We start from the raw sequence: 10,000 nt of genomic DNA on the forward strand, positions 1-10,000 counted from the left end.
ACAGCAACATCCTGAACGAGCTCTTTCTCTCCAAAAAGTAAATTCTGTTTGCTATGTAATAAATACATATGTATATATATATGTATGTATATATATATATACATATACTTATATATTATATAAATATGTATATTTATATAATATATATATATATACTATATACATATATATATTTATATATATATATATATATATATATATATATATATATATATATATATATATACATACAGTATATACTGTATATAGTGTGTTGATATATGTGTATATATGTGTGTATATATATCACATATATATAAAGGCCTCTGGAATCAAGAGACACATCACAAAGGGACGGAAAAGCCACGGTGATGTCATAAATTCAGGTTGGAGGAATAACCAGCGACAAGATAGTAATGAATACAGAGAGATAGGAATCTCTCTCTCTCTCTCTCTCTCTCTCTCTCTCTCTCTCTCTCTCTTCTTCTTCTTCTTCTTCTTCTTCTTCTTCTACTGCCAAGCGGCTGGTTTTCGTTTGAAGAATAAGGCTCCAAGACGGGAATATTCTTCTTGCATGCCATCTTTGATTTACAAGGGATGAAGATGAACAACACTGCAAATGACATAAATCATTTACTTACAACAGAAAGTTTTTACTTAGCTGTGGACACAGACCTTCTTTATATATATATATATATATATATATATATATATATATATATATATATATATATATATATATATATATATATATATATATATATATATATATATATAATGGAATTTATATAATAGTATTTATATATATAATGGACATGTGTATGTATATAAAAATAACACATCAAAATGCTCAAAATAATGTACTGTAAACAAATATGCAATAACATTTTCCTCACATTACCCTTTTTTTCTCTTTATCTTTCTTTTTCTCCAGAAATCTTGAACATATCTACCATCTACAAGCGCACCTCTTTGTAACCCAAGTAACAGACAGGTACCTGTGAATATTTCCTCGTACTTAGCAGGTAATCCATCTTCTCCCTTCAAAAAAAAAAATAAATAAAAAATAAAAAATAAAAAAAAATAAAAAATAAAAAAATTAAATAAAAAAATTTTAAAAATGATACCCCGATGGGTCAAGATTACATCTGGGGCACGTAATACCCTTGTCGGACAGGGAGGGTATGGAGAGAATTCCGTGGTATCTTTTTTCTCTTCTCCAGCTACGCGCCTCCCCATTATTATATCTTGATTAACCTATGATTGATGATCCAAAAGGGACCTTTAAGGTGTCACAAAGCGTGTGGGTCAGGTCGAATCGGAATACTCTTGTGGTGGATTTGAGAAAAAAAAAAAAAAAAGTTTTTTTTTTGTTTTTCCATTTTCGGGTGATCGGAATACTCTTGTGATGGATTTGAGAAATTTTTTTTTTTTTTTCATTTTCTGGTGATCGGAATAATCTTGTGGTAGATTTAAAAAGAAAAGAAGTTTTTCTTGTTTTTCCATTTTCGGGTGATCGGAATATTCTTGTGGTGGATTTGACAAAAAAAAAAAAAAAAAAAAATTCCATTTTCGGGTTATCGGAATACTCTTGTTTTGGATTTAAAAAAAAAAGTTTTTTTTTTTTTGTGTCTCCATTTTCGGGTGATCGGAATATTCTTGTGGTGGATTTAAAAAGAAAATAAGTTTTTTTCTTTGTTTCTCCATTTTCGGGTGATCGGAATACTCTTGTGGTGGATTAAAAAAAAAAAGTTTTTCTTGTATTTCCGTTTTCGGGTAATCGGAATACTCTTGTGGTGGATTTCACTAAAATAGTTTCATTTTAGGGTGTTTTTTTTGTGTGTTGTAAAGCGTCTGGCTGTAACAGAAAATAATAAAAAACAATACAAAAGCAAAATACATAAAAGGATAATTTTCTTCTCTGGTACCTGGTTTTTTAAACATACCACTTTACATATATATAATCCAAGGGTAAAAAAAACGAATATGCTACATTACAGTAACTATGATTTATGAAAAAATTTTTCTTTGTTTTTCCATTTTCGGGTGTTCTTTGTGTTGTGAATCGTCTGGCTGTAAAAAAAAAAAAAAAAAAAAATACAAAAGGAAAAAAATAAAACGATCGTTTTATTCTCTATTCTTCTCTGGTATGTTTTTTTTAAACAGATGCCACTTTCCATAGGCTATATAAATCTAAGGGTAAAAAATGAATATGCTACGTTATGGTAACTATTATTCAAAATTTTTCTTAACCTAAGGAACAATGCAATAAAAAATTTTTACGTTTTTTTCCATTTTCAAGTGTTCTTTGTAATCTAAATCGTCTGGCAGTAACAAAAAAAAAAAATACTCTCCTAAGATAATTTTCTTTCTCTTTTACGAAAAGTCTATAGTAAAAAAGCAAACTATTTTACATATAAATACTTTAAGGGTAAAAAATATATATGCTATATTATGGTAATTATTATTTACAACAATTCTTATTAATCTACAGAACAATGCAATAATCAAGACAACATTGCATATCAAATTTCCTACAGTTTATGAAATTAATCAATAAAAATAAATTATCAAGAAAAAAATAAACCTCATCAGGGAAAATATAGTAACAGATTAAATACCTTACGTCAAAAAAATATATATATATATATATATATATATATATATATATATATATATATATATATATATATATATTTATATATATATTAAACATATTGGAAGAAATAAACCCAAATTTTGCCGTGTTGTTACATAGGGTCGCGCCATATTTAAAAAAAAATTAATAATATGGAATTACCATATAAGTTCCTCATGAAAGGGTACGGAACTACTGATTACTTATGCGAATATTTAACTCACAGCAAAACACAAGATATCTGTCAAGTGGTAGATGCATCATATTCTTTTATATATATATATATATATATATATATATATATATATATATATATATATATATATATATAAAGCAAATATGAAATAAAAAGATGCGTTGGTAGTGACGTTAAGCCATGAATGACAAAATCAAATGCATAGAAGCGATAACTTCAAAATGACTAATCAACAAGATTGAATACAAAAAAATATATGCAAATTGATGCATAATTCAGACGTAAAAAAACACGTTAAAACAACTAAAAAATTAGGAGCAAGAGGTATAACAAAATGTAAAAAAAAAAAAAAATGAACACTAAACAAGACATTACTCTACATTACACTGAAAATAAACAAGAAACATTACTCTATATTTCAAGTAGAAGAAAACGCAATAAAAAAATATGTAAAAATATAGAAAAGCCAGAATAGACGCTACAAGATGATCTATGGCCACGAAACACCATCTTTTTTCCCCCATCTTTTTTTTTTCTCTTCCTCTGAAATGATCTTCCACGGCGCATCCGAGATCAATTCTCCATCAGCCGAGGGTAAAAAAAAAGCACAAGAAACGATGATGTATTTTCGCGGGAACTTTATCAGATGGGAGGAAAACGGGGGCTTCGGTAGAAGTCTGACTTCTTATGAAGGAAATAAGACGAATTTTGTTATTAGTAATTTTGTTTTTCATCTATCTATCTACTTATCTATCTATCTATCTATATAAATATATAGATAGATAGATAGATAGACAGATGGGCACAAAGACAGATAAATAGAAATCTATCTATCTATATGTAGTCGATGGGAAGATAGATAGATAAAAATAGATAGATAGATAGACTGATACGGTAGATATCCTACTCTGTGGTACCCTGCATTCGAATGACATGTTCTTGTGAATACATAATTATATATATATATATATATATATATATATATATATATATATATATATATATATATATATATATAGTTTTAGGCCTATGCAAGAATATAAACACACCACAAACAATAAACACAAAACAACCTATCACTGAATTCTGAAAACTCACTCTTCCCATAACTACGATAAGAAACGTTTCAGCTTGGCCCATAAATCCTCGGAAAAATAAAGGAAAAAAGGAAAAAAAAAGGTGAAAAAAAGAAAGCGAGCGAGGTGAAAACAGGTCAGGATGAGGCATCCTTTCCCATCATGACAAACACACCTGTTGACAGCACCAGCTAGCTATTCCACGTGAGGCGTCACACTTCCATTACTCGAGAATCTTTACCTCCCTTCCCTTATTTACTTACGGCTAGTTCCTCATCGAGAATTTTCGAATCTTTTCCTTTATTTGCTCTATGGCTGATTCCCCATTCCATTTTTCTTTTATCAAAGCACTGTGCATCTTTTTAATGATCGACTTGCTGATGTTCAATTGATGTTCTTCAGTAACAGCTAAAATTGTTTTCCTCTCTTCCTTTATTTGCTATATGCCTGATTCCCCCATTCCATTTTTATTTTATAAAATAAAACCACTGTGCATCCATTCACTAATCATTTAACTAATGTTTAATAAATGACTTTCGATAACAGCTACAATTGTTTTCCTCTCTTGTTTGCTCTGTGACTGATTCCCCCATTCCATTTTTCTTTTATCAAACCACTACGCAACTCTTTAATAATCATTTTGCTAATGTTTAATTAATGTCTTTCAATACTAGCTAAACTTCGTTGCCTCTTTTCCTTTACTTACTCTATGGCTGATTCCACATTCCATTTTTCTTTTATAAAACCACTATGCATCTATTCAATTATCAACTCGCTACTGCTCAACTGATTTTTCTTTATCAGTTATTAGAATGTGTAAAATCGAAAATTCTTTTTAACCGAGGAAAACTCCAACTCAAGATTTTTGTACATTGGAGTCAAGATTTTTGTACACTGGAGAAGTGGAAAAAAATAAAATTAAGGTAAGTATTTTGTTTAAATAGAAAACCGGTTTTAGAACCTTAGCTAGCTGGCTGACTGTACTCGTATCTAATCAGATGCTGTTCACAGCATCTGGTTAAAACTCTAGAATATTTTTGTGTTATTCCTGTACTAAAGTTCCTACATGTCCGAAAAAGTTTGGAATAAAGTAAAATGTAAATATTTACCTGTAACTTCTGGAGAGATCCTGCACAATACGACATATTATCCTTCCAACATATTCTCTTCGATCAAGATTATTTCAAACCACTTGCGAAAACAAATGCAAAAAAAGGATAAAATTAACTTTCGACAACACGTAAATATATAAGAAACGCCGCACAAATCTAATGTAAACAGACGAACAATATTCACAAGAGAGGGTGAACTCCAAAGTTTTACAGACGAGCGCGAAGCCGTCTCCGGGAACCCAGAAGCCACGGTTACCAACTCACTACGACTAACTACAGGCTCTACGAACGGTCCACCCGAGCCACCATCCAACCAGAAACTACCCGTCCGGGCGAATGGTGACTTGTATTTAGACCCCGGTGTTAGCGAGAGGGATACCAACCAACCAACCAACCAACCACCTCACCTTTTTCCCACAGCAGCTCTATACTAGCGGTAGCCCGACCAGCGGTAGTAGTGGTAGTGATGGTAGTACGTACCACCAGAGGGGTGAGAAAACGCCCGCAAGACCGACGACGTTGGTCTACAGACTATGGTACTATAGTAAACTACAGTATCGCGACCACCACTGGGTTCCGTCCCTCTCTATTTCACCCTCCCCCTTTCCCCTCCCTCCTCCTCCTCCTCCACCAACACCACAATGAGCAACTTGACAATGGCGTCCCTCCAGCCACACACACACACACACGCAGACACATACAATAACCAACAAAAACGGACGTGCCGAAAAAGGCCGAGTGTGTGGCCGTCCTTGCATATCAATCTCGCCGGGGCACCTGCGTCCCCTACTACCCCCTTCTTCGGTATCCATTTCCCCCAACACCCCCCCTTCCCCTGATACGCAGCATCCCTTCACCCTCTAAAATAGCAACCCCTTCCCCCTTTATCTCCTAACATATCCCTTAGCTCCCGCATCCCTAAAATCTTTCCTCCTACGACACCTAAAGTCGTCCTCCCTCTCTCCTTCCCTCCTACTACAGGTTTAAACCCTCTTGCCAGCTCCTTCCCTCCCCTCCTCCTTCGCACCTCTCGTCTTTTTTTTCTGCAACCCCTCCCCCTCCACCCCTTTCAGTATGCACCATCGGCTTTGCAACTGCTAATTTGTGGCTCGTTCATAATATTCCCTCTCACGCCGGTATCTTTCCCTGTTTCCCTCATTTATCCATCACCTCCTTTTCATCGGGTTATGTCCCCTTCCACCCGTTCCCTCTGATGTATCAGGCCACTGGCTATTCTTCCAGGGGTTGTATATATACCCATCCTGTCTCGTCGGCTGGTTCGCTCGCTCGCTCACACGGCCACTGGAAGCCTTTGTTCCGCTTGCCCCAAACCTGAACCGGGTCTTGCCCTAACAAATGCCCTCGAGGTGTTCTGATCTTTCACTTTATCGACTGCCAATTAAGAGTTTCTGCCTGATTTTTCTCTTCGGGAACTTTTCTTCCTTGCGAATACAAAGACAGGTTACATAACGACGATAATTTTATCTATCGTTATCAACCTTCTGCGTCAATGACCCCGGTAGCTGTCACGCCACATAAGTTATACAGTACATGTGTAAGACAAATTCTTTCCCAATCGTTCTACTTAGTAATGAACGTTACATTTCCAGCTTGTCATTCACACACACACCTGCGAACCAGCATACACGGCGTACATGCGACTACATTAACATCGATAATATTAACAGATTTCTTAAGGGTTTATGACCATTTAAAATACCCAAAACCAAAAATCGCCCGTCCTGTAGACATTATTTTACGCTTCAGTGCTTGACGTTATCTTCTCCATATCTTTGCTTCACTTCTTTTACACACTTCAATGAACTTACTCTAAAGTGGAAATCGCTTCCTTTCACCATACATTCTTTTCAACTGGATCTCTCTCTCTCTCTCTCTCTCTCTCTCTCTCTCTCTCTCTCTCTCTCTCTCTCAAGCCAAAGATGGATACCAGCGGTACTATATAATACCCTCCCTTTCAATAGACTCGACTCCCAGTAATAGAGAGCGGTAAGAACGTCGATCCGAAATATTTCCGGTCCATCGGACGATCACATAATCAAAAACGATCCAGGGATAGAGGGAAGGGGGAGGGAAGTTCAAGGAAATAATAGTCCAGCTATTAAAGTCGATCAAAACAACTCTTTTTCTCCATTGATGGAAAAGGCCGGCGTTTGTCCAACATCTCCGGAGCACTCTTGCCAGAAAGACTCGACTCGGCCTAAGGGGTGTTTGCTCTCTCACTCGCGTAATCTTCCCTTAGGCCCATTGACCGATCTCTGCCGTATTTTTAGGCCTAGGATGCCATGGAAAATCGATCTCAATGTGTTAAATGTACTGTATAATCCTCCGGGGAGGGACTACCTCCATACCAACACCTCTCCAAACCCCGTCCCCACCAACTCCCCCTTTTCCCGTTTACGTTCGCTCTTCGGTAGCTGATGACGCTCTTTGGGGAGGAGAAGATAAAAGGTGCGGCCAGTTCTTGGCATCCGGTGTTTAAATCTGCCGTTTCCCGATGTCTGGATTCTTTGGTGTACCTCAGCTTAATAAATGGAGTATTATGGGCGCCTGTTATATAATTATATATCTTATTCATTGTATAAGTCTGTCTGTGTTTCTCCCTGCAGTGTTTGATAGGATGAGCTGGTTGCGGACCTTGAGCAGTAAATTCTCTCTCTCTCTCTCTCTCTCTCTCTCTCTCTCTCTCTCTCTCTCTCTCTCTCTCTCTCTCTCTATCTCTCTATATATATATATATATATATATATATAGAATAATTTTTATATTAAGTAGACTATACTTAATATATGTGTTTAATAACCACATTGCCATTGCATAGACGTCTGAGAGAGAGAGAGAGAGAGAGAGAGAAGAGAGAGAGAGAGAGAGAGAGAGAGAGAGTGTGTAATTGACACATGACTAAAACAATTTTTGTATGTACATAGGCCTATAAGGATTCTCGAATTCCTACAAATTAATAATGATAACTTCACGGAGTGATAACGCTCCTAATGATAGATAATGACGGCCTCTACGGAACAAAAATAGATGACCATAATTACCTAAAAAGATTATAATCAACTACAGTACCATCAAAACCGCCTTCTGCTTCCATCGTCTATCTATCTCTATCTTTCCTCCTTTGTTGGTCGGCTTCAGGGTACTTGAAATCGGTTCCAGGCTATTGAAAAAGTCGGCTCCATGCTACTGAAATCGGCTCCAGGCAACCAAAAAGTTAACTCCAGGCTACTGAAAAAAAAGTCGGCTCCGAGCTACTGAAATAGGTTTCTGGCTACCGAAAACAAAGTCGGCCCCAAGCTACTGAAATCGGCTTCATGTTACTGAAAAAAAGTCGGCTCAAGGCTACTGAAATCGGCTTAAGGTTACTGGAAAAAAGTCGGCTCCAAACCACTGAAATCGGCTTCAGGCAACTCAAAAAGTCGGCTCCGGGCTACAGAAGCCGTATTTCGTCCGATACTCCGCTTAATGTCGGCTCCACGCTACAGAATTCGGCTCCAGGTAACAAAGCCAAATTTCGTCCTAGACCGATACACCACTTTCCTATGATCAAATCCAAGTTCCTTTCGTTGAAGAAGGCGGCTCCGGGCTACAAAACCCTAAATTTCGTCCTGGACCGATACTCCGCTAAAAGTAGGCTCCAGGCTACAAAACCCAAAGTTCGCCCTGGACCGATACTCCGCTAAAAGTCGGCTGCAGGCTACAAAAGCCATAATGATTCGTCCTAGACCGATACTCCACTTTCCGTTAATCAAATCCGAGTTCCTTTCCGCTGCCACGAGACTCCGTGGCACCAGAGAGATAGCTCCGAGTGTAGCTATTTCACTCGCAGTAAAGTAAGGTTTTATTATTAGTTCCTAACCGCCACATGTATTTATGCATCTGCCTCAGTGCCTGTTAGCTGGTTTACTAAATCATGTGTCTGAATAAGAATGTGGACAATGTCGTTCTGCACTGCAGTATAAAAAAAAAATATAGCTCATTGTTGCTTTGTATCTTTCTTTTATAGAGATTTTATTTTTTGTCGTTCGTTCTAGGAGACGATCATAATGGTACACTGAATGTTAATATAAAAAGAAATATTCTCATGATTACAGTATTTCTTTAGGTTCAATAATATATCATTTTGACAAACGAATTGCTTCTATATGTCTTTGACCTGATTGTGAGCTTTGAAATAATATATATATATATATATATATATATATATATATATATATATATATATATATATATATATATATATATATATATATATATATATATATATATATATATATATATATATATATATATATATATATATATATATATATATATATATATACACACACAACTCAAACGCCCATCCATAAGGTATTCAGAGACCTTGTAAACACAAGGCGCCCGCCCTCACAAGCGATGAGCAATTACATTAACATCAGTCGAACTTCATCAGCAGGAAGGTCTGTGTTTTTAGGGGAACCTTATATCAACATTCGCGAGAAAGAATGGCTGTCCATTGAAGCTGCCCATTTTATGTTACGGCTCATTTGGCGATGGGCTGCCTGCCTCCCCGACAGAGGGGGGGGAAAAAAAGGAGGGAAGGAAGGAAGGAAAGGAGGGAGGGAGGAAAAAAAGCAGGGCGAAGGAGGAGAGAGAGAAAAAAAAGAGAGTGGGGACGAAAAACCAGCTGAGTGAGTAGGAGGAGGTCCTAATCTTGACCAGAATTTTTCTGGAGTGGAGGAAGAAGAAGAAGAAGAAGCAGAAGAAGAAGAGGACTTAGACATCAACAAGGAGCCAAAACAAAAATAAAAAAAAAACAAACAAAAAAAACTGTGTCTAACGAGTTGAGTCCAAGGCAGTGCAAACAAGAAAATGACTCAACGAACTTAAAAAAGAAAAAAACACTGAAAATCACCCATTTCATAAAAAAATAGCTTAAAAACATAAAAAAAAGTACCCAGTTGAGAATGAAGGGAAAAAATAACACCACCATCTACA

The 10,000-nt window shown here is 36.1% G+C and overlaps 1 protein-coding gene across 6 annotated transcripts in view; it reads right to left on the bottom strand.

Moving 5' to 3' along the window:
- LOC136833233 (DBH-like monooxygenase protein 1) overlaps positions 1-10,000 on the bottom strand; it is a 1,137,248-nt gene that overhangs the window by 168,690 nt on the left and 958,558 nt on the right. Inside the window, exon 1 of one of the 6 annotated variants that reach the window (XM_067095115.1) lies at positions 5,409-5,622. The exons of 4 other annotated variants lie outside the window; for them this stretch is intronic. The gene's annotated coding sequence lies outside the window, so the exon portion shown is untranslated. Of the gene's footprint in view, positions 1-4,998; positions 5,332-5,408; positions 5,623-10,000 lie in introns of those variants that run through there. One more of the 6 variants, XM_067095116.1, reaches the window with a different exon arrangement.

This window comes from Macrobrachium rosenbergii, chromosome 51 (assembly GCF_040412425.1).
Source record: "Macrobrachium rosenbergii isolate ZJJX-2024 chromosome 51, ASM4041242v1, whole genome shotgun sequence".
NCBI classification, from domain to species: Eukaryota; Metazoa; Arthropoda; class Malacostraca; order Decapoda; family Palaemonidae; genus Macrobrachium; species Macrobrachium rosenbergii.